Source organism: Anomalospiza imberbis, chromosome Z (genome assembly GCF_031753505.1).
Source record: "Anomalospiza imberbis isolate Cuckoo-Finch-1a 21T00152 chromosome Z, ASM3175350v1, whole genome shotgun sequence".
Lineage (NCBI taxonomy): Eukaryota > Metazoa > Chordata > Aves > Passeriformes > Viduidae > Anomalospiza > Anomalospiza imberbis.
In genome coordinates, this window is record NC_089721.1 from 70,403,006 (window position 1) to 70,422,571 (window position 19,566).

Sequence of the window (19,566 nt, forward strand, 5' to 3'; positions counted from 1 at the left end):
ATGGAGAAGCTGGCACTGCTCTTCAACCTTCTGAGAGGAGACAGCGACCTGGCTTCCCCGCACGAACTAACATCAGATGCACGTGGAGCCCTCAGAGAGTCGTGGATGCCCCGAAGTCCTCTCAAGCCCACCGTGTGGACTGGTCCCTTCCTTTGACTTTCTGCATTCTGGATAAGTGTCCAAATTTCCATGGACTTCTTTTCCAGTGGGACAACACACAGAAAGACCCACTCCTCATTATCGAGTGGTTGTTCCTGCCCCACCAGCCGAACAGAACGGTAACCACACCCACTGAACTAATGGCCAAACTTATCATCAAAGCCTGCCACCGCCTCCAGACCCTTGCAGGGTGTGACTCGGTGTGCATTTATTTACCACTCAATTTGGAACAATTGGACTCTGTATTGCAAACCAATGAAAATTTACAAATTCCCTGGATATCTATCCCGGACAGATTTCATTTTACTATCTGAAGCATAAACTGTTCAAAGACACTTTATATTTGGCCCTGAAAACATTCAAAAGTAAAACTCCTCTCAAAAATGCTCACACGGTTTCACTGACAGCTCAGGCAAGTCCCACAAGTCAGTGATCACCTGGAAGCGCCCGAACGCTCAGAAGTGGGAGTCTGATGTCCAGTTGGTTGAGGGTTCCGCCCAGATCACAGAACTTGCTGCGGTTGTGAGAGTGGTCAAGAGATTTCAACAACCTTTTAATCTGGTGACTGATCCGGCATATGTTGCCAGGATAGCAGAGCGGGCAGAACATGCCCTGCTCAAAGATATTCAAAACAAAAAACTATACGGCTTGCTCTCAGAGCTAATTTGGTTGATCTCCCACAGAAAGCAACCCTATCATATGCTGCATGTCCAGTCTCACACTGACCTGCCAGGCCCCATCACCAAGGGCAACCGGAGAGCGGACTTACTGGCGATGACAACACACATTACCCCAGACAGACCTACCCTACCTGACATTTTTCAACAGGCACGGTTGAGCCATGCCTTTTGCCATCAAAATGCACCAGCTCTAGCACGACAATTTAAACTGTCTAAGGAACGGGCAGAGCCATCCTTTTGACCTGCCCCGACTGCCAGTCATTCGCTCTCCCATCAGTGGCAACAGGGGTCAATCCCCGGGGACTGGGAGCTCTGGAGCTTTGGCAAATTGACTTAATGCACTATGCCCCTTTTGGGCGAATAAAGTATATACATGTATCTATAGACACTTTTTCGGGAGCAGTGTTTGCCTCCATTCATACAGGAGACAAGACAAAAGATATCATTAAGCACTTCTAGATGGCATTTGCCACCTTGGGCATACCAAAATCGATAAAAACTGACAATGGCCCAGGATTCACTTTAATGCACTTCAAAGAATTTTTGCAGCAATGGGGGATTGCTCATTCCACCAGCATTCCACATAACCCTACCGGACAGTCGGTAGTAGAAAGGATTCACAAGGAGATAAAGAAATTATTAGAACAACAGCATGATTCGGCCCTGTCAATGACCCTCACTGAAAGATAATGTAAAGCACTTTATGTTTTTAATTTTATGAACTGTTCTGACAGAGAGCCGAATCCCCCCATTCTGCATCATTTCCACAATAACGCACATGCACTTTTAAAGGAAAGGCCCCTGGTTCTTATTAAAGACCCGGAATCAAAAATCACCAAAGGTCTGTACCCATTGATAATGTGGGGGAGAGAGTACCGGTGTGTTTCCACCAAGCAGGGCCCCAGGTGGATTCCTGGCAAATGCATCAAACCCTACCTGGACACCGCGCCCACAGAAGATGTTACTCCTGAACACTCTCCCGAGGCACTCCAACCAACACAGTCAGATAACGCCGTCGCTTGGAGACGACAAAAAAGAAAGGACACCCCACCTAACATTGTTTCCAGAGTCTTGATCACCAGAAGATACCTCCCATCACCTGACTTGGCAGACTCTATTAGACCATTCCCTGTTACCCCTTTCCCTTCCCCTCCTACCTGTTCCCTCAACCCTCTACCCCTTCTCCCTAGACCTTACCTTTTCTTTATTCTGTTATGCTTAAAAAAGGGGGAGAGAGGAGGGAAGGGAACTAAAAGACACTTGAGCTAATAGATGTTTCTTTTGGTGTTATGTCAGAGAAGCCTAAATGAGCAATGGCCACCCAGATGTCATCAGCCCAGGCATCACTACCTAAGGCACCCCAGAGCACACGGATTGCTGCCACAGTGCTCATCCTCATACCGTGGCTCCAGGCAGCTGAAGGATGGCTGGTCCCACAGCCCAAAGAAAATGTTTGGATTATGCTGGCAAAGTCCTTCAAGCAAGATAACTTTTGCATGGCCATGGGTAGTGTAGAAGACCCACTTTCTACATGTCTGGTGGGAGTCCCCTTGTCACAAAGGGATTATCCTTATGCAGGTAAGAAGCCCAACCCTGTGGACTCCTGGGACGAATGGATGAGGATTTTACCACATGCACCACAGGAGCCTCAGGAATTGGATCTACTGGGGTCCTCGAGGGCAACATGTTGTATCATATTTAGATAGAAGCCTGCACTTAAAGATTGGCAACAGCCACCAGCTTAATGAAAAAGGTTGTAAAACCTCATGACAAAAAGTATATGATTGTATTGTGCAATTATACCAGCGATACACTATCCAAGTCCTTTTCCTACCCCAGAGAGCTCCCCAGGGGAGTGTTTCTGAGCTGCAGTGACAGGGTGTGGGCTGGGATCCCCCCCAAAATCGAAGGGGGTTCCTGTAGCCTTGGCCAGCTTACTACTGACACCCAACAAAACCCAAATTCTTGTATGGAAGAGGGAGAAACAATTGACAAGCAAAAAGAGATCTTACACACAATTCGATTCAAATAGTGATTCCCAAATTTACAATTGGGGCACAGCCAAGAGGGTCGCTGCATCGATATTTCTGCCATGGTACGCAGCAGCCAAGGCCCTTGGTGAGCTTTCTCACCTAGGGTGTTGGCTTAGTGAGCAGGCCAACGCAACGTCCGCCGCCTTATCTCACCTTTTGGCGGACAAAGAAACCACCAGACATGCCACATTACAGAACAGAGCCGCCATTGACTTTCTACTATTAGCCCATGGCCACAGCTGCGAAGATTTTGAGGGACTGTGTTGTTTCAACTTTTATTCAAAAAGTACATCCATCCAAGCTAACATCAAGCAGATCCAAACACAAGTCGAGAGCATCAAGACTGAAAGCCAGGCTGTGGACATTGTAAATAAAGTGCTCACACAATGGGTTGTCTCTGGGTGGGTGGCCTCCATTCTCAAGGGACTGTTGTGGATTTTGCTTATCATTTTCATAGTCTCTGTTGCTCTGACCCTCTTTAAAAAGACTCGTGTAAAGACTCTAGGGGACGTTTATTTAATGAATAGAAAAGGGGGAGATGTGGGAGGTGCTTCTGGGGAAAGCAGTTCATGGATGCCCTGGGAGACTGCATTTGTTTAGGACACTTTCCCAGAATTCCCTGCTTCCCCATGTCTATCATCTGTCAGTACAGGCTTGTCATCTCCCCAGCCCTAGAAAGTTCACTGTTCTTGATAACCTCATTGGTTCGCTCTGCAAACCACTCTTTCCTTTCTCCCTCATTGGTTCAGTTTATGTCACTCCATCCCTGCTCTCCCCGTGCCCTTTTCCCATTAGAGAGTTTATACCCTGACCACTCCTACCCTTCCCCAGTTAAATACCCTGGTCCCTCCTTCCCCAGTCACTCTTGGAGCTGCCTCCCTCTGCATGTGGTTATTTCCCTGCTCCTGTTCCTGCTTCCTTCGTCCTTTGACTTCCCTCAATAAACCCACCCGGATTTGAACAGCACAAGAGTCCTCTTGTCTTTGGTGGAGATTTCATTACAACCTCTGGGCCACCTGTTGACTAGCCAGCAGCGGGTCACCCTGCAGGACTCAGTCCGGGGCAGCCTGCGAGACCCTGCCGCGGCAGGCAACCCCATCTTGCAGCAAACAAAGCAGCACTGGAGACACCACAGCAGCCCCTCAGCAGCACAGTCGGGGTTGTTTGGCCACCCCATGGCTCCGTGACTGGGGCAGGGATAGGGCACTGCCATAGCACAGCCCAAACCCGCCTGGTGCCCCTGGCTCACCCTCGACACAAAGCTTCAGGGAGCCCCACAAGGACTCACCAAGCGGAAGGTGTGGACATACAGCTCGTTCTTCATGGCTGTGCACCCACTAATATCCACATCCACCTCTCCCCCCTGACACAACACACCCCCTGAGGACACACAGAACATAACAGAGACAAGTGCCATAGTCATGAGCCCCTCTGCAGGGCCAGGCAAGTGTCCACATAGGATCACCCCAAGACCCTACTCTGTCCCTGCTGTGCTGGCTTAGGGTACAGCAAGGCAGCCATAGATGCCCCAGCAGGTGCCCACAGCCCAGCCTGGCCCCACTGGTCCCACACCGGAGGCACATGGACCCCACCTGACACACTTTACACCTGACGCACAGAGAAATACCCACAAACCCTAACATCTCCCCCAAATGTAGCAGCAGCCAACAGACCCACAACTTCTCATCCACCTCCAAAGTCGTAAACACCCGTAAACCCATCTCTAACATCCAACAGTGTCCCATGGGCTGAAAGAACTGCTACATAGATCCCAAAACCAGAAAGAACCCCAAGCCAGCAAGAAAAAAACAGCAAAAATCTGCTCAGTGCTTTGTTCCAGGCTGGTCTCACACACTGCTCTGATCCTGAACCCAAAATGGGCCTGGTGAGCACTAAGAAAAGGGGATACCCAAATATGGAAGAGCTTCCAGTTACAATGGGTCCATGGACACAGCAAATGGAGGTGGAGGACCTCAAAGCGAAGGGAGGATCCTTCAATCGGGTGGGAGGAACACCAACAACTCTGACTGTCATACAAACCAATGTAATTTAATTAAAGCCTTAAAGGCTGATGCAAACCAAGGTTATAAAAGGTGGAACGGCCATTTTCTGCACAAGTTAGTCATGGTCCCAGCACTGTCCCTTTTGCTTAGTAAACTTTTTGTTAGTTCTCAATAAAACCTTTGTAACTTATTCTCACTTAATGTCTGAGTCATTTAGAACAGTAATGCTATACAAAAGTCAGTTATCTCAGGATAGAAATCCATCAGAAATGGACACTGGGGAGGCAGCAGTCACCACTTAATCTGCAAATGCGGACTCGACAGTCAGGTCTCGTGGCCAATTGGCTTACCAGCTGCACTGGGAGTCACGGTCCCCAGTGACACCTGGCCTCAGAAAAACTCCCCAACCTTGCAAGAAATCATGGGGACCCTTTACACCAGGATGGGACCTACAACCTGCCTCAGAGCACCTTCCTCAACATCCCTCTGTCCCTGCAATTTCCTCAAATGCAGGACTTAACCCCACAGCCATCCCACACCCATGCAGTCCCTCCGGCCACTTGGTGTCCCCACATCTCTATGGTGTAGCTGCCATGATCTCCCTTGACACCACATCAGTATGTTCTGCCTCAGATAAACTCCTGAGAGCTGCTGCAGGCTCAGCCCACTGATGCACACGCTGGGCACCAGGAAGGAGCGGCCATCCAGCACCTCATCCCCAGCACCAGCCATGCACAGCCCCAGCTCCTGTCAAGCTGGGAGCACCCTGTGCTCCCTAGCACCCTGTGCCCTCTCGCCATGGAGACCGACTCCCACTGCTGGGGTTCCCCTTGTGCAGGCCCGCCTGGAGCTCAAGGCCCATCTCCGATTCCCGCCTGTGCCCCCTCAGGCGGCAGCGCCGCTGCTTCTCCTCCGGCCCCGCGCCGCTGCGGGCAGCACCCACCCAGCCCGGAGGGGACGGGGACCGTGGGCGGCAGCAGCGCCCACGTACCCACACAGCGGACACCCACAGACCTGCGGCAGCACCCGCAGGCGCGGGCACTCGGCATCCCCACCGCCCGGGCTGGGGCAAGTCCGGCGCCCAGGAACCCCACGGCGCCTGGGGACCCCACCCTCCGCATCCCCACGCCTCATGGGCAAGGGGGGAAAGCTGTATGGGATGGCATGGCCGGGTTTAATAGCGTGAGGGGCCACGGATGTAAGTTCCCTGGGAAAGTGCTGGGATGTTTCTCCCTGTCCCGCAGAGCCAACGGCGCCGGCTCCCGGACGGGCCCGCCGCTGGCAAAGACTGAGCCAAGCAGAGACCCTATTAACGCCTCTGCAACACTGTGCTCAAATATGGAAAAAATAAACAAAACAAAACAAAACAAAACAAAACAAAACAAAACAAAAAAAAAAAAAAGCAACACTTTTTGCGGAGTAAGAATCTTCATACACTTGCATATATTTAAGTGCAGAAGTCACCATGACCTTCCTCTCCGTAGCAGCTCTGGAGAGGAGCACATGACGTTTCCTTTTCTGTAGAAATGCGTCTCCTGACGGGGCTGAGGATCAGCCCCTCATTGCGGGACCTAAGCATTCAGTCGTTTGAAAAGACGATTTCCCTGCTCGCTCGTCTGCTGGGTAGGTACCTATCCTTCACTAGGCCGAATAAAATGACCTCTGAGGTCCCTATGTAGCTCGTACTTGGCCTGCAAGTGACTGAAGGGCGGCGAGTCCGGCACTGAGAGAAGGCACCGTCCGCTCAGCACCGCGCCCCGAGCGAGGCTGCGCTGGGAACGCGGGTAAGAGGTTAAAAATGTCCGTGGGTCTGCCCGGGGGCGGTCCGGGGCAGGCGGAGGAGGGGCTGATCCCCGCCGGCCCCGCCGCTCACACCGCCCTTCGCTCAAGTCCCGGCGGCGGCGGCTCCCGGCGGCGGCTCCCGGCGGCCGGTCGGACGGGGAGGGCGCCCGCGGGACAGGTAGGCGCTGACCGCACTCGTCCCGTCCCGTCCCGTCCCGTCCCGTCCCGTCCCGTCCCGTCCCGTCCCGTCCCGGAGGTGCCGGGGGCGGCAGCCTCGGGGAGAAAGCGGGGGTGAGGCGGCACCGCTCCCGGAGTGGGGTTTTGCCCTCGGCAGAAGCATCCTCCGGGGAGCGGGTGGGATGCGGAGCCGCCCGCGGTGCCTCCGTCTTTGCAGGGCATCCAGGCGTGTTTGTCCTCGCGTTCGTGAGGGGTGACCGGGATGGTGGGGCGGGATGCGGGAGCGCTCCTGCGGTCCCGAGCCCGGACGAGTCGGTTCAGGTTCTCCTCAGAGCACTTTTATTTATTTATTTATTTTTCCGCAACGTGCCTGTTTTTAAAGGTTACCCTTCGTTTTCATGGAAGGCTTTTGGCAGTCCTGAGCAGAGACCGGAGCGAGTGTACGCACTGGAATAGAGGGATGCTTGTGTATAGATGTAAATTAGCGTGGCATGCACGTGAAAATGCACATCTGTTTAATACCTTGATTTCGTTCCAGCATATGTCCTTCAGCAGAAGCTGCCTAGAAAAATTCTCAGTTGTGTGGTATCCTGCACAGATTTTCTTTTGGCGACAGCAGTAGTAGCGTAAACATTTCCTATTTTGTCTTTCAGCCAAGGAGTAGGTTCAATCTGGAAATGTAGGCACAAATCAATTAGGAAAAATACGCAGCTGCTTTTCCTTGAATAAGCTGGAAATGGACAGCTTTTGGTAATCTTATTAATTACTTAAATGTTGCTGCCAGTCATTGAGTACTGAAATGTAGTCAAAGTGAACATGTGTTTCATAGAATCAGTAAAGCTCTGAAGTTTTTCCAAAGTACCAGCTTCTCACGACAGAGTGAGTTTAAAACCTCACTTGGAATGTGTCATTGGTGTAGAAGATGCTTCATAGCTTATTTTATCAAGTTGGTAACTGAGCTTTGGCAGCAGTATTTTAGAAAGCTGATTAACATAATGACTCTATATAGGAAAATGTTTTTATCCAGTATCTTGGAAGAACAAAGGAGAAAAAAACCCTAAAAAGACAAGTCTGGAGAGTGGCATTTGTTTCCCAGCAGATAAGCTGCAGACCTTTGCTGAAAAGTCTTAGATTCTTTGATTGAGCAGCATGTCTGATGTGAGACTGAAACTGAAAGCTGTCTTCAGTTGCCTAGTCAACATCCCTAAATGGTATTTGTGCCCAATAGCACAGTACTTGGAGGAAAGCATATGTAATTAGGTATGTGTGTTCCTCTTGAAGTGGAGGGAGTGGGGGTGCAGCTATCTGAGCTGGAGACAGAATTTAGCCAAATAACTTTTTAGGCCAAATAACTATTGCTTGCTAGGTACTGGCCCTGCAAATGAAAAAGTATTAGCATGTCTAGTTTGATTTCCCATCTCAAATCAGAAAAACCAGCTGGGCAAGTGTGCTTCAGATTTTTAATAAGCTGGACAAACTTTAATTTAGGACCAAGTTTCTTCTTGTTTGCCTGTATAACTCATGCACCTGCACAGCATCAATATATGGCACCTTATGTAATAAACTTTATTTAAATTTTCTTACACAGCCAACCATGTGGCCTTATCATACAATCAAATTTGAACATGTGTTGCTCCCACAGGGGGTGAATCAGTGGCATCATATTAGTATTGACTGTTAATATGCTGTGGAGGTGTCATGGCATTGTGCTTGGTTCCTTAGTGTGTGGTTTTAAGTTTGCAGTGTTCCAAGTCTCTGACCGAGCAATTCACAGGACAAGCTATGAATTTTGTGTTCTTGCTCGCTGATTCTAGTCAATATCTGGAAAAAAAGTTTCTAAACTGCAGGCAACTCGGTGACCTGTGTGAAGTCAGCTGGCCGTGTCTACTTAATTTCCCTGGAAATAGAGTCTCCCTTTTGTGGTGTATCAGGTGGTGAAATGGTCCAGAGGTGGCACAGTTCTCCAGGGGCAGGGCTGTGCATGCCAGGTTTGAGTCCCCACAGAAAGAAACTGTACTACCGTTGCATTAGGGGAGGATGCCTTAGCCCTTTGTATATAAATTTCACCATTTAGATGTCTTCTTAAAACTCAGAGAGCTAATGCCATCATTTTGAATGCAACTGGTAGGGTGGGAGGGGGCACTTGGAGGACAATGTTAAATGAGCTGTTCTGAGGTGAGAAGAAGGGTTTAACCAGGTGAACAGTCCTTTGGTGACTTGCATAACCATGTTTTCCACAATCAGCTGTTCAGCTGTACGGGTACACACACCCCCCCATAAGGAAGCAAGTGCAGCTAACAAAAGCAATTAATTCATCTCTGCGAAGAACACAGGAACTGTGCATTACCATACTTAAGTTTGATTAACATCTAGCAGAGTTTGGAGTGGGCTTTTAACTGCAGCTGGTAAGGATCCCTTGAATTTATATTCAGATTACTTGGCAGGAGTTTTGCATGGTTTCTCTACGTTGCTTTTTCTTGTCTAGGCATTTTCATTTCTTGTTAGGGAAAGCAGGTGGCTTTTGAGGAAGTTAAAAACCATATTCTTTGTGTATGTGCCACAGTTTTAGTGTAACAAAAGTTATGTTGGTTTAAAAACCCCAAAGTTATGTAGATAGTACTCTAAGATGGATGTGATCCTATTTTTTTTAAAAATTATTTTAATGGAACACAGTGTAGATGAGTAGTGTTTCTTTAGGCATGGACAGGAATGGTGTAGTGAAATGACAAAGTTCCTACATCCTTACTCCTGTTAAGTGGTGTCTCCCTTGATGAATGATGCCAGTGGAATCAGATTTCAGTATGTAGTAATGTTACCGACTCACTGTCAAGAATTTGATCTTGATTTTTAATACTGACAGATTAGTTTGTCAGTAATTAGTACTGACTTCATATGCTCCAGTCAGCATAGCATAAACGTAGATGTAAGTGCAGTATTTTTTCATCTGTGAGAAAAATCTGTGTCTTGATATTCCAAATGTTGGGGGTTTTTTTCTTACTTTTGAAAGGAGTATGTATCATCTAAAGCCATCTGTCATAAAACTAGGAGAAATATACTGGGGTGGGATTTGCTTTACTGGAATAGCTTTATTGATTGTGTCAGCATTCATGTTAATTAACCCATTCAAACTGTCTGGTCTATAATTGATGTTTTGCCTGTGTAAGGATTTGTGGTTCATGCCTTTGGATGTACACATTAAGTTTATATTAAAATGTGGACAGCCATCTCTTCCACTTTTATCAGTGTTTTGTATCTGATTGTCAGAGAAATTAGCCCATAGTCAGCAGTGAGATCCTAATTCTGAGTTCTTTTGATGTTCAAGACAATGAAAACACACAGCAGAAAACATAATTTTAGCTTTGACATTGACTTGCTGTGTGACCTCAGGAAAGAAATTTAATCATTTTTCTGTTGCTGTAAAAGAACACCCTTCTCAGCCTGCCAGATCATTTTTGTTGAACACACAGAGGTTCAAGTGTGTGCAAAATTATTTTTTCAAAGAAACGTAAAGACTTCATATTAGTGTGTTATTTTAGACTTAGGACCACTGGCACAAAGAGCTGCAGTTTCTGTGGCTCTAGTGTCCACCGCTGCAGCCACAGGAGATGTACAATAGCACAAGAACAATAGCAAAAAAAATCTTGTCTTTTATTATCTGCACCCCAAGACAAAAGGCAAGAGGAAATAAGGAGAGACAATGAAATAATGAAGACAGGTGTCAAACTAAAGTCGTGTTATTTTTCATCAAAAGTCAATGGGCATTCATTCATACATTTAAATGAATTAATAATAGCTCTTTTTTAGATGAAAGTCTTCAAATAGGAGACAGTGAAGAACTATTTCTCTGTAATGCCAGTATATTGCCAATGATGGCTGGAACCAAGGCCTCACCGAACAAAAGGTCAGCATCTTGTAAAGTACTGGGAATGCTGGGCATGGTAAGAGACCATGAAAGGCAAGGGGCATCTCAGAGAAGTCATGACCTTAGGATGATGCAGAAGGTGAATTTGTCAGGCTGGGCAAGAGGAGACCAGCAGGGGTAGAATTGTCCAGGCAAGAGTCAGATTGGCCCTGTCCCATCATGATGCTGTTTCTCTGGGTCAGTGCTTATCTGGAAGGGTCTGCTCAAAACAGCAGTGGAGGGTGTAAAGAAGGAGGAAGGCTGGCTCAGGCTGCTTAATAAAGAAAAATGATCCTGAGGAGGGTAATGTGTGTTTAGGCACCTGGCACATTTATGAGCAGTACCAGGGTGGAGCACCAAACGAGGGTGCAGAAGAAGTTATGTTACTTTGATGGACTGCAAAGGAAAGAAGAATGAGCTGGACAGAAGATGGTATGCAAGCTGGTAGCTTGTTGTTCCATGCGCAACCCAATTTCTTTTGGGAAGAAGTCACTGCTTCCCAAAGTTTTCTGCACATCACAGGAATTATGTCATGAATTCTTCTTGCACAGTGCCTGCTTCTTCAGGGTTAGGCTCTATAAGTCCTCTTCAGAGTGAGTAGTGCTGTATTTCAAGAGTAGCTGTATGAGACAAAAGTTTCCAGGACAAAATTATTCAAGAAACATTATGGGAAGGAGGATGTTTTTCTTAATATGGTTTGGTCTCAGCCCTGTGAGACTACTTTTCATTAATGAAAACAGAGACATCCGTACAGGGTTCCAATGAGTTCAGCATGTTTAAAGCAACTTTTGAAGTTTCTCCTGTACAGAAGTCTTGTCTATCTATTTTTCAGAATATTTTTTTGGCAGGGGAAGGGTTGGGTGTTCTTGGTGAATTTAAAAGATTTACAGAGCAAGTAGTAAAATGACATTGTCACCTGGCAAGTTACTTGCCTTTGTCCTGTAGAAATGTTTTGATTTTATCTTGCAGATATTTTTCTAAAGTAAAGGACAAAAATATTCAATGTAGAGATAACTTGGACTTGTGATTTTTTTTCCCATCCCTCACTTATTATTTGGAGCACAATTCTCTGCTGTCAGAGGGCTTAGGAAAAGTGATTTAAAGTGATGTAAATAAATCATGGCGATGTTATGTTACTTGCCCCACTCTTCATGTGGCCCATAGAGAAGCTTCCTAATCGGTTGATTTGGATGAGAGCTTTTGAATCCTGACTTTAAAAGTTTCAGCGTTGCTGGGCTGATTATCTAAAGAGCAGCCAAAGAGTTTCGATCGCAGGGCTCTGCCAAAAGGAGCCCCCAAAGTGAGTGTTTTGTGTGAAAGCATGCCTTGCAGTTTGAGCCCAGAGTGACAATGATTGTAACACAATGCTGCTCATGTGACAGTGAGACAAAGAGGCCATTATGCACGGCTGACTGGCATCAGATCCTCCAAAAGCCAATAGTCAGACCAAGCTTGATCACCCTGAGAATGTGAACACACTGGAAACACTTGCATGTTAAAAAAAAAAAGAAAAAAAAAAAGACATGTGTGTTTGTGTGTATGCATGCCAAAGCCTGGTTAAGTCTAAAATGACATAATTGGTTTGTTTATGTTTTTTTGGAAGCTGCTGTCAGGAATCAGCAAAAAACATGTAACAGCGTTGGGAGCAGACATAGTGGGAATAAGATGGAGTATGCCAACAGGCCAAGTGGATTTTCCACTTCCTTTGCTTCTTTGCTCCATTGCTTCCTTCTGAATGCTTTTGAGCATGAGTTTTAGTTTCCTCTAAAGTGTTTACAAAATTTTGGACCATATGTCCAAAATACACATATGTCATGATCACTGGAACTTAAGCACAAATAATGGCTATGTGTGTTTGTGGGAATCATCTGTTTGGTGTTTTATAAACCCTCTTCAAAGGGTTCAAGAGCACTTGATACATGAAGAAATGTCCCTGACAAGTTGTGAGCTGTGGCAGTCTTGGTCCCAAAGGCAGCAGGGCTGGAAATCTACTGAGTAAATAGGATACAGCAGCTGGAGTGGAGAGCTCTTCAATTAGAAAGGTATTTGTTTAAAAACAACTGGTTTGCCTTTGCAACCTTGAGGGGTGGATTGACTTCTCCAGTACATCCATCACATGGGAGGTGGCACCTGATGATGGCCAGAGTTAGTGGTGATCACACCCTGCAAAGAGTTTTGGCCTTATTCCCTGACTACTGCTGTATGTCACTTTTCCTTTCTACTATTTTCCTACCATAAGAAAAATTTCACAATCTGCACAGGCTGCCTGAATGCATCACTCTGTCACCACCAAAAATCAGAGGCTGCCTCTTTCATATTCTCCTTTTGCCTTTGAAAACCCCACTTAACTCTCTGGTCTCCTTCCCTCCCAACTTCCTCCTGCTTAGACAGTGAAAGTATGAAAGCAGAACGATGATTTGGGCCCCTTTTTCCAGAGCTGTGTGTGGGCTCCTCCGGATCTGGGGGAGCCCCCTCGGGATGGAGCACTGGACAGGATATTTACCAGCAGCTCCCCCGTTTAACTCGTGGCTCTGCTCGCTCCATAATGGAGCTTTCCTGCCGTTTTAATCCGCACCACATGCGGGTGACCCGAGCAAACCCTGTGGGAAGACAGAAGCCCTGTTGTGTGTTTGTAGAGCAGTTGCTCAGAAGCTGATGTACAGCTGTGGCCGGGCTTGTTTGGAAGTGAAGAGTAACTTGATCTTTTAATCTTTTTTTTTCTTTCTTTCCTTAGTCTTCTTTCTTTTTTTCCCTCCTCAGACTGATATTGCAGATAACAACTGTTTCTGAAGGGTACCTGTATTTTAAATTGAGGGGTAGAGTTCATAAAGATTTTATCAGTCTGCAAAGAATGTAATTTCTGTTTGGTTTTTTTTATTAAATTAATTTTAGCTAGATTCATTTCTTTTAAAATAAAAGGCATAACTGTAAAATACAAGGCTGAGAGTCCAGTTTTCTTACTTGCATTGAGTAAACCAGGAGTGACTCAAGTGAAATCAGAGTAACTGAGGTGAAGTTCATGATGCCATACCCATTGTTTGTGCATTTTAGGATCTGTGAAGACACACATCTGTGTCATCCACATACACCAAAGCTGCCCCCACCAAAGCCAGAACAACTGGTCTCTTTTAATAGATAATAAAATTTTCTTTTAGTCAAAAGCGGAACTGCCAGCACTGCGATGGACTCTGCTGAGAGTGCATACGGTGCTCTTTGTGCTGTGACGTTGGTTTAGATTAAAGGCATTGCAGATTCTGCTGTGAAGGTATGCACAGGTCTCCATCACTTTAAAAGAGAAGATGGTTCTGGGGCGGGGGGGAATCACTACTTCCAGGGAACTTGTTTAAACTCTGAACCCACAAAGGACTGCATTTTTAATTATTGAATAAGAAGATTGGGTGAATAGTTGTTGAAACAGTAAAACAAAAACACAGCAAGAGAGAAGCTTCCTTGTTTTAAGTATCCCACTGCTTGTCAGTAGATTTTTCAATCTTCATAACCCATTTCTGAGAGCTGTGAGACTTAATCTCATCTCTGGAACAATATTGTTCTTCTGCAACTTTAATGCACCTTTTAGAAATGCTGCATTCTTCCTTGCTGAACACTAGTTCATGCCAATTTGCATTATGTATGAATAATGACAGCCAGGATATGCATTCATGGTAAGTGAACCTCAAAGGATGCAGTGGTTTGGGGTTCTGGTCTGCACCACTAATATGCAGAAGAAGATTTTTTTTGTGCTTTTGCAGATTGCCAGACTTTCTGTGCATATTTTGACAGTGTAACAACTTCAGAAAAGAGATTTTTGTTTGGCTTGTTTGCTGAAGTAGTGTCGGGATGCAGGGAGGAAATGCCCTTGCTCATCTAGCAATGAGACAAGTTGTGAAGAAAGCCTGAGGTTGCTGCTGCTGCCTCTTGGTCTGCACAAGGGTTTTTTTTTGGAATTAAGTAGAAATCCATTGCAGTCACTCAAAAAAAGTCTAGTGCCACTGAGTAATGTTTCTGGAGCCTGCCTTCTAGATAAACACTTTAAATTTTATCTTCTCTTGTGGGACTCTCTCAACAGACTTTTGAAAATTACCCTGCTTTCTGTTGCACGGCCTATCTTCAGGGAAATAGCAAAGCTTTAGTACACTGATGTTTTCTCTTAGGCATATGTGTGTGTTTTTTCTTCACTGCGGTTTCCAAGAAGAACACCAGTGGGAAAAACAAGCCAAAAAACAGACTGACAAAAGATCATCATTGGCTTCTTCAGAGGTGACCCAAATCCGTAAAAAAAAATTCTCTCAGTCATGACATTGGGTGTGGTGGTTCCATTGTAAATGTTCAGGACCCAGAAGTCTGTATTTCATGATTTGCTACACTCAGTTTAGTACCATAAGCACAATGCTCAGGACATTGCCATCGTGGCAGAATATCAAACTGGAAGCATGGATCCCAGGCGTGACTTGAAAATGGAGACTAGCAGACCTAAATTGTGTTTTCAGCTCTGCTGTTGACTTGTTTTGTGAAACAAGATTAAACACTTAGACAGACTGGAGCTGAATACTTTCCATGTACAATGTGGTTATTAAGAGAAGCCTCGAGAATGAAAGACCTTGCAGTGTTAGAAGAAGCATTGTGGATCTTGTAGGGAATTATGTCAATTAAAATACTGTATGTGAGATTACTGCATAATGCGTATCTCAAATAAATGTGCTTAAGTGAGTGCTATCTTCTGCTGTATTCACTAGGTTGAGGGAAGACAAATATTTGGAAAAGAAAAGAGATCTCAAAGTAGAGTGCCATGTGGAAACTTTCTGGACCCCTATGTAGCATGGAGCAGCCTTTAACTCCTAAAAGCACAACAAAAACCTTCAAACGGTGACAAAGAGCATCTGCCCTGGCTCATCTCACCCACTGGGGCAGACTCCTTCCAAAAAGCAGTCACTTGCTCCCCTGGAGGGGGAGAATCAGAGTGTCCCAATCTGCCCTCCAGAGAGAAGAAAGATTTATACATGGATTAGTTCAGTGGGCAGCTGACAGATTGGGTCAGGCTGAGTGCCCATTGCTTGCCCAGCCCATGGTGGACAGCTTTGCTTCAGCTTCCAGCACAGAAGCATCCTTCTGCCCTTCAGGACTGGATGCAATGGGTATTGGTGCAGTTTTTGTTGCTCTTCCATGCATACTTTCACCTTTCTTTGCACTCTCTGGAGCAGCAGAGAAAATTGGTAAGGAAGGTCAAACAATGCCTTGCTCCTTACTGGATGAAGTGGATGAAAAGTAGTTTTCAGCAATACTGCAGCTGGCCTGTCTGTCTTCATGCTTAACAATAGCAACATACATTTCTGTGCTCTTGGTAGAAAGCCTGTGTGAAATTGGAAAAAAGAAGTTAGCTGAGGGAGAAAGTGTCATTTTGCTATGTCAGGACAGTAGATGCTAAGAGTTTAGGTTCTAGAGCCAAAAGAAAATCAGCTGGTCATGAAACCAGTTATTGGCCAGCTCAAGATAGCTGGGATTTTCACCAGGTGTCATGATCTGTGGATTTCAGAGAAAGGCAGTTCCTGAGCTCAGGTTTCATCCCGAATTTCCATGCAGATCAGAGAAGAGTGTCCATTCTGTTTTTGCTCTTCCCTGGAGCTTCCTCACTGTGATTGTCCAGTCCCTCTGCAAATGCTGTGCTGTTTGTGACTGTCCCCTCGGCCCTTTGCTCATCTGCTGGCAAAATAAGGCAGCAGATGCACTGCTGAATGTGAAATTTCATGTGGTGCAATTTCCAAATTCTGGGTTGCTCTCATCCGTTAATGAGAGATTACACATTCACACATTCAGGTAACCACTGCTCTTCCTTCTGAAAGCAGGGACTGCTTTTAATTTGCCTTTAAGAAAAGAAAAAAAAAAAGAAAAAAAAAAGAAAAAAAGAAAAAAAGCAGGCAGAATTTGCAATACTGACTTTAATTTTTAATGAATGACCGAACCAAGGCCAACATTCCTGTAGTTTTAACTGAGAGGCAGAAGAAGCTGTAACAGAGATGCTGCTAGTGCCAGTTGGGCTATAAGTTATAAGTCTACTTTACAAAGTTTGCCTGTTTTCTGGCACAGTCTCTGACACATACACTCCAGTCAATCAAAGTAAAGTGCTTAATAACAGATGTGGCAATTAAGCTGAAGAATTCTGTCTCTCTCGTTTAATTTTTATTACAGAGAATAACAGAGTACCTCATTAAACCCAGCATCATAGAGTTGGTTTTTTTTTTTTTTTTTTCATTTTGGCATACAAATGTCTGCAAAAATTAGATCTCTGAATAGGTTGCCTTGTTACGAAAGGTGCTTTGTCAGACAATGATATGAGCAGACCATTTTTGTGTGACAAATATGTGCTTGTGCTACTGCTGTCCTTTTGCACACTGCAGAGGTACAGGCTTAAAGAAGTCGACATGTGTCCTGAAGGATAATATTTTGTGGGATTTAGGGCCTTGTGTTCAAGTTGATAAAAACATGGTCTTGATTCTTCTGGGTTCAAATTGCACTACCCTTAACTGAAATCAGCAGCAGGCATTTAAAAAGGTTTCAGATAATCTGTAACCCAGGTAAATTAACATATTAAAGTAAGAGAAATTTTCTTGATGAACAGTATTAATTGCAACCTTAAAAAGTTGTCTTCTGATTGTTGGAGCTTCTAAGGTATTTGCCATCATTCGTTTCTTCTACTGATGTATTGGGCACTCTTTTTTAAAAAAGGCCTCTGATTCATCATTAGACAAAGTTAATTAAAGAATTTAATGATTTGAGGTGCTCTAAAATTTATGGTTAGAGAAGACTCATGCTGATATAAATCAGAACAGGAAGCTGTGATATGAAATTACTCTGTTAGTATAAAAGGCATAAAATCACAGAGTTGTTTACATGGTCATTCTTAGAAAGAATCTGCTTTTTACTGCCTGCCACAAGTGTTGGTAGCAGTTTTATTTCTTGGAGGTTTTATTTATTCACTGAAGCACAGCATCTTGTCCTACAGCTGCAGCTGATACTCATGGGGTGTATTGAACCAGTCTGTGCCTGTGTACATTCACCTGCCTGTTTATATATCCTCAGTGTGCAGAAAACTTGCAGACACCACTGGCACATGCCAGAGTTGAATTTCTCCCCAGGAATTTTTATTTTTTCTTCTGCTGGCAGATAGGGAGTACTAGAGTACTTAGTACTACTACTAAGTACTAGAATTCCACAACTGCAAGCATGGTTTTAAATTTGTATTAATGTTTATGGAGGATGTAATGTGTTTAAGCCAGATAACCATGAAGACCACATATTTTGCATGTTGCTTACTCTGTAGGCCTCTTGAGGTTGTGTTGTAATCCCTGTGAAAGTTCTTCAAGACTTAAAGATAGGATTTATCCCTTTAATTGTGGGTTTGTTTAAAAAAAAATTAGAATTAACCAGTCGCTTTTGGTTTTGAATTATGTTCTTCCATTTTCCCCTTTGAGTGCAGGAGCATTACATCCATTCCAACTTCTGCAAATCACCAAAATAAAAGATGGAACTGAGTGAACAAACTGTCAAAGGAAATACTTTTGTATTCCCCATTCTTCTGCTAAAATGTTTTGAATTTTCTTTGTAGGGTGGTGGTGGTGGCATGTAAGGCTTTGTGCAGTGAATCACAGATGCTTTGATTGCTGGAGGTGGAAAAACTGATACGTAATGCATTGAAATGTTTCAGAAGCTGTTATGGGGAAATGGCAGCAGAATTAATTAATTTTGGTTTCTAAGCAGATCATTTGAAACGTGAAGTTTTTAAGCTGTGATAAAGATTTACAGAACTGTCATGCCTGTGTAAATAATGAAAACAGGAGCTAGCTGGAAAGACAACTTTATTTTCTGCTGGATGTTACATGCAAAATGGCATTTCACTAGATGATTTACAAGGACAAAGGTACTGAAGCAGAGTTGCCATCAATTTTTTTTCACAAATTATACCGTCTTGTTAGCAGCTAGAAGTTTTAAACAAATGCAGGAGTTCATATGTCTGATTTTCATAATGAAAGGGTCCAGTGAAAGGCTGTGACAAGTGCAGGGTGCTGCAGTCTGAAGAATTTTGCCAGTGATAGCAGAGGCTGTGTCTAGGAAAGGGAAGAATCTAATGTATGGTGAAAATGTATGTGGAAAAAGAGATGCATGTGATGGGGGAGGGAAGGAAACAGAGGCTGTCTTTGAAGAGGGCTGAAAAGCAGAAGGCTTTTAAAGGAAGGTGGGCACATTTGAAATTGGTGCTAAATTGCATAGGAAGCTAATGTAATTATCTGAGTCCTCTGACTGTGCTCTTTTATATCCTGGCAATAAACTGGAAGTGACACGGTGTCTGGAAGGCTGGTAATAGGAAAAGAGGGGTCACAGAAACTTTGTTCAAGAGAGGGTAAAACCATGAATGATAATTTCCACAGCAGTGGAACCAGGGCATTGGTGTATTTATGCAACCACAGGATTGTCCCAGGCAACTTGTCAGCAACCTCAAAGTTTTCACAGTTACATCCACGAGTGTAATGTCCTTTTCTTAATGATTCCTATTAGAAAAAAACCCCAAAAACTAAGTGTCAGAGATCTATGCTATGTGGCTTAGGGACTATGACAAAAGTTTGAAACAGATATCTTTGTTGTGTAACTCTGTAATAAAGCTAGTAATACCTTATTTCAGAAATAATTCTCCTTAAACACGCGCATTTAGCTATTTTTACTTAATCTTATAATCTTCACCTTTACTATTAAAATAGACCTGGGGTTAATATAAAGAGAAGTTTCAGTAAGGAGTACATTATTTGAAAAATACTTTTAAATATATTAATCAAAAAAAAAAA

General features: G+C 44.6%; 1 protein-coding gene across 2 annotated transcripts in view; it reads left to right on the top strand.

Moving 5' to 3' along the window:
• Window positions 1-6,373: 6,373 nt before the first annotated feature.
• Window positions 6,374-19,566, top strand: part of MEGF10 (multiple EGF like domains 10) — an 84,311-nt gene continuing 71,118 nt past the window's right edge. Inside the window, exon 1 of one of the 2 annotated variants that reach the window (XM_068177545.1) lies at window positions 6,374-6,498. The gene's annotated coding sequence lies outside the window, so the exon portion shown is untranslated. Of the gene's footprint in view, window positions 6,499-6,734; window positions 6,836-19,566 lie in introns of those variants that run through there. The other variant, XM_068177543.1, reaches the window with a different exon arrangement.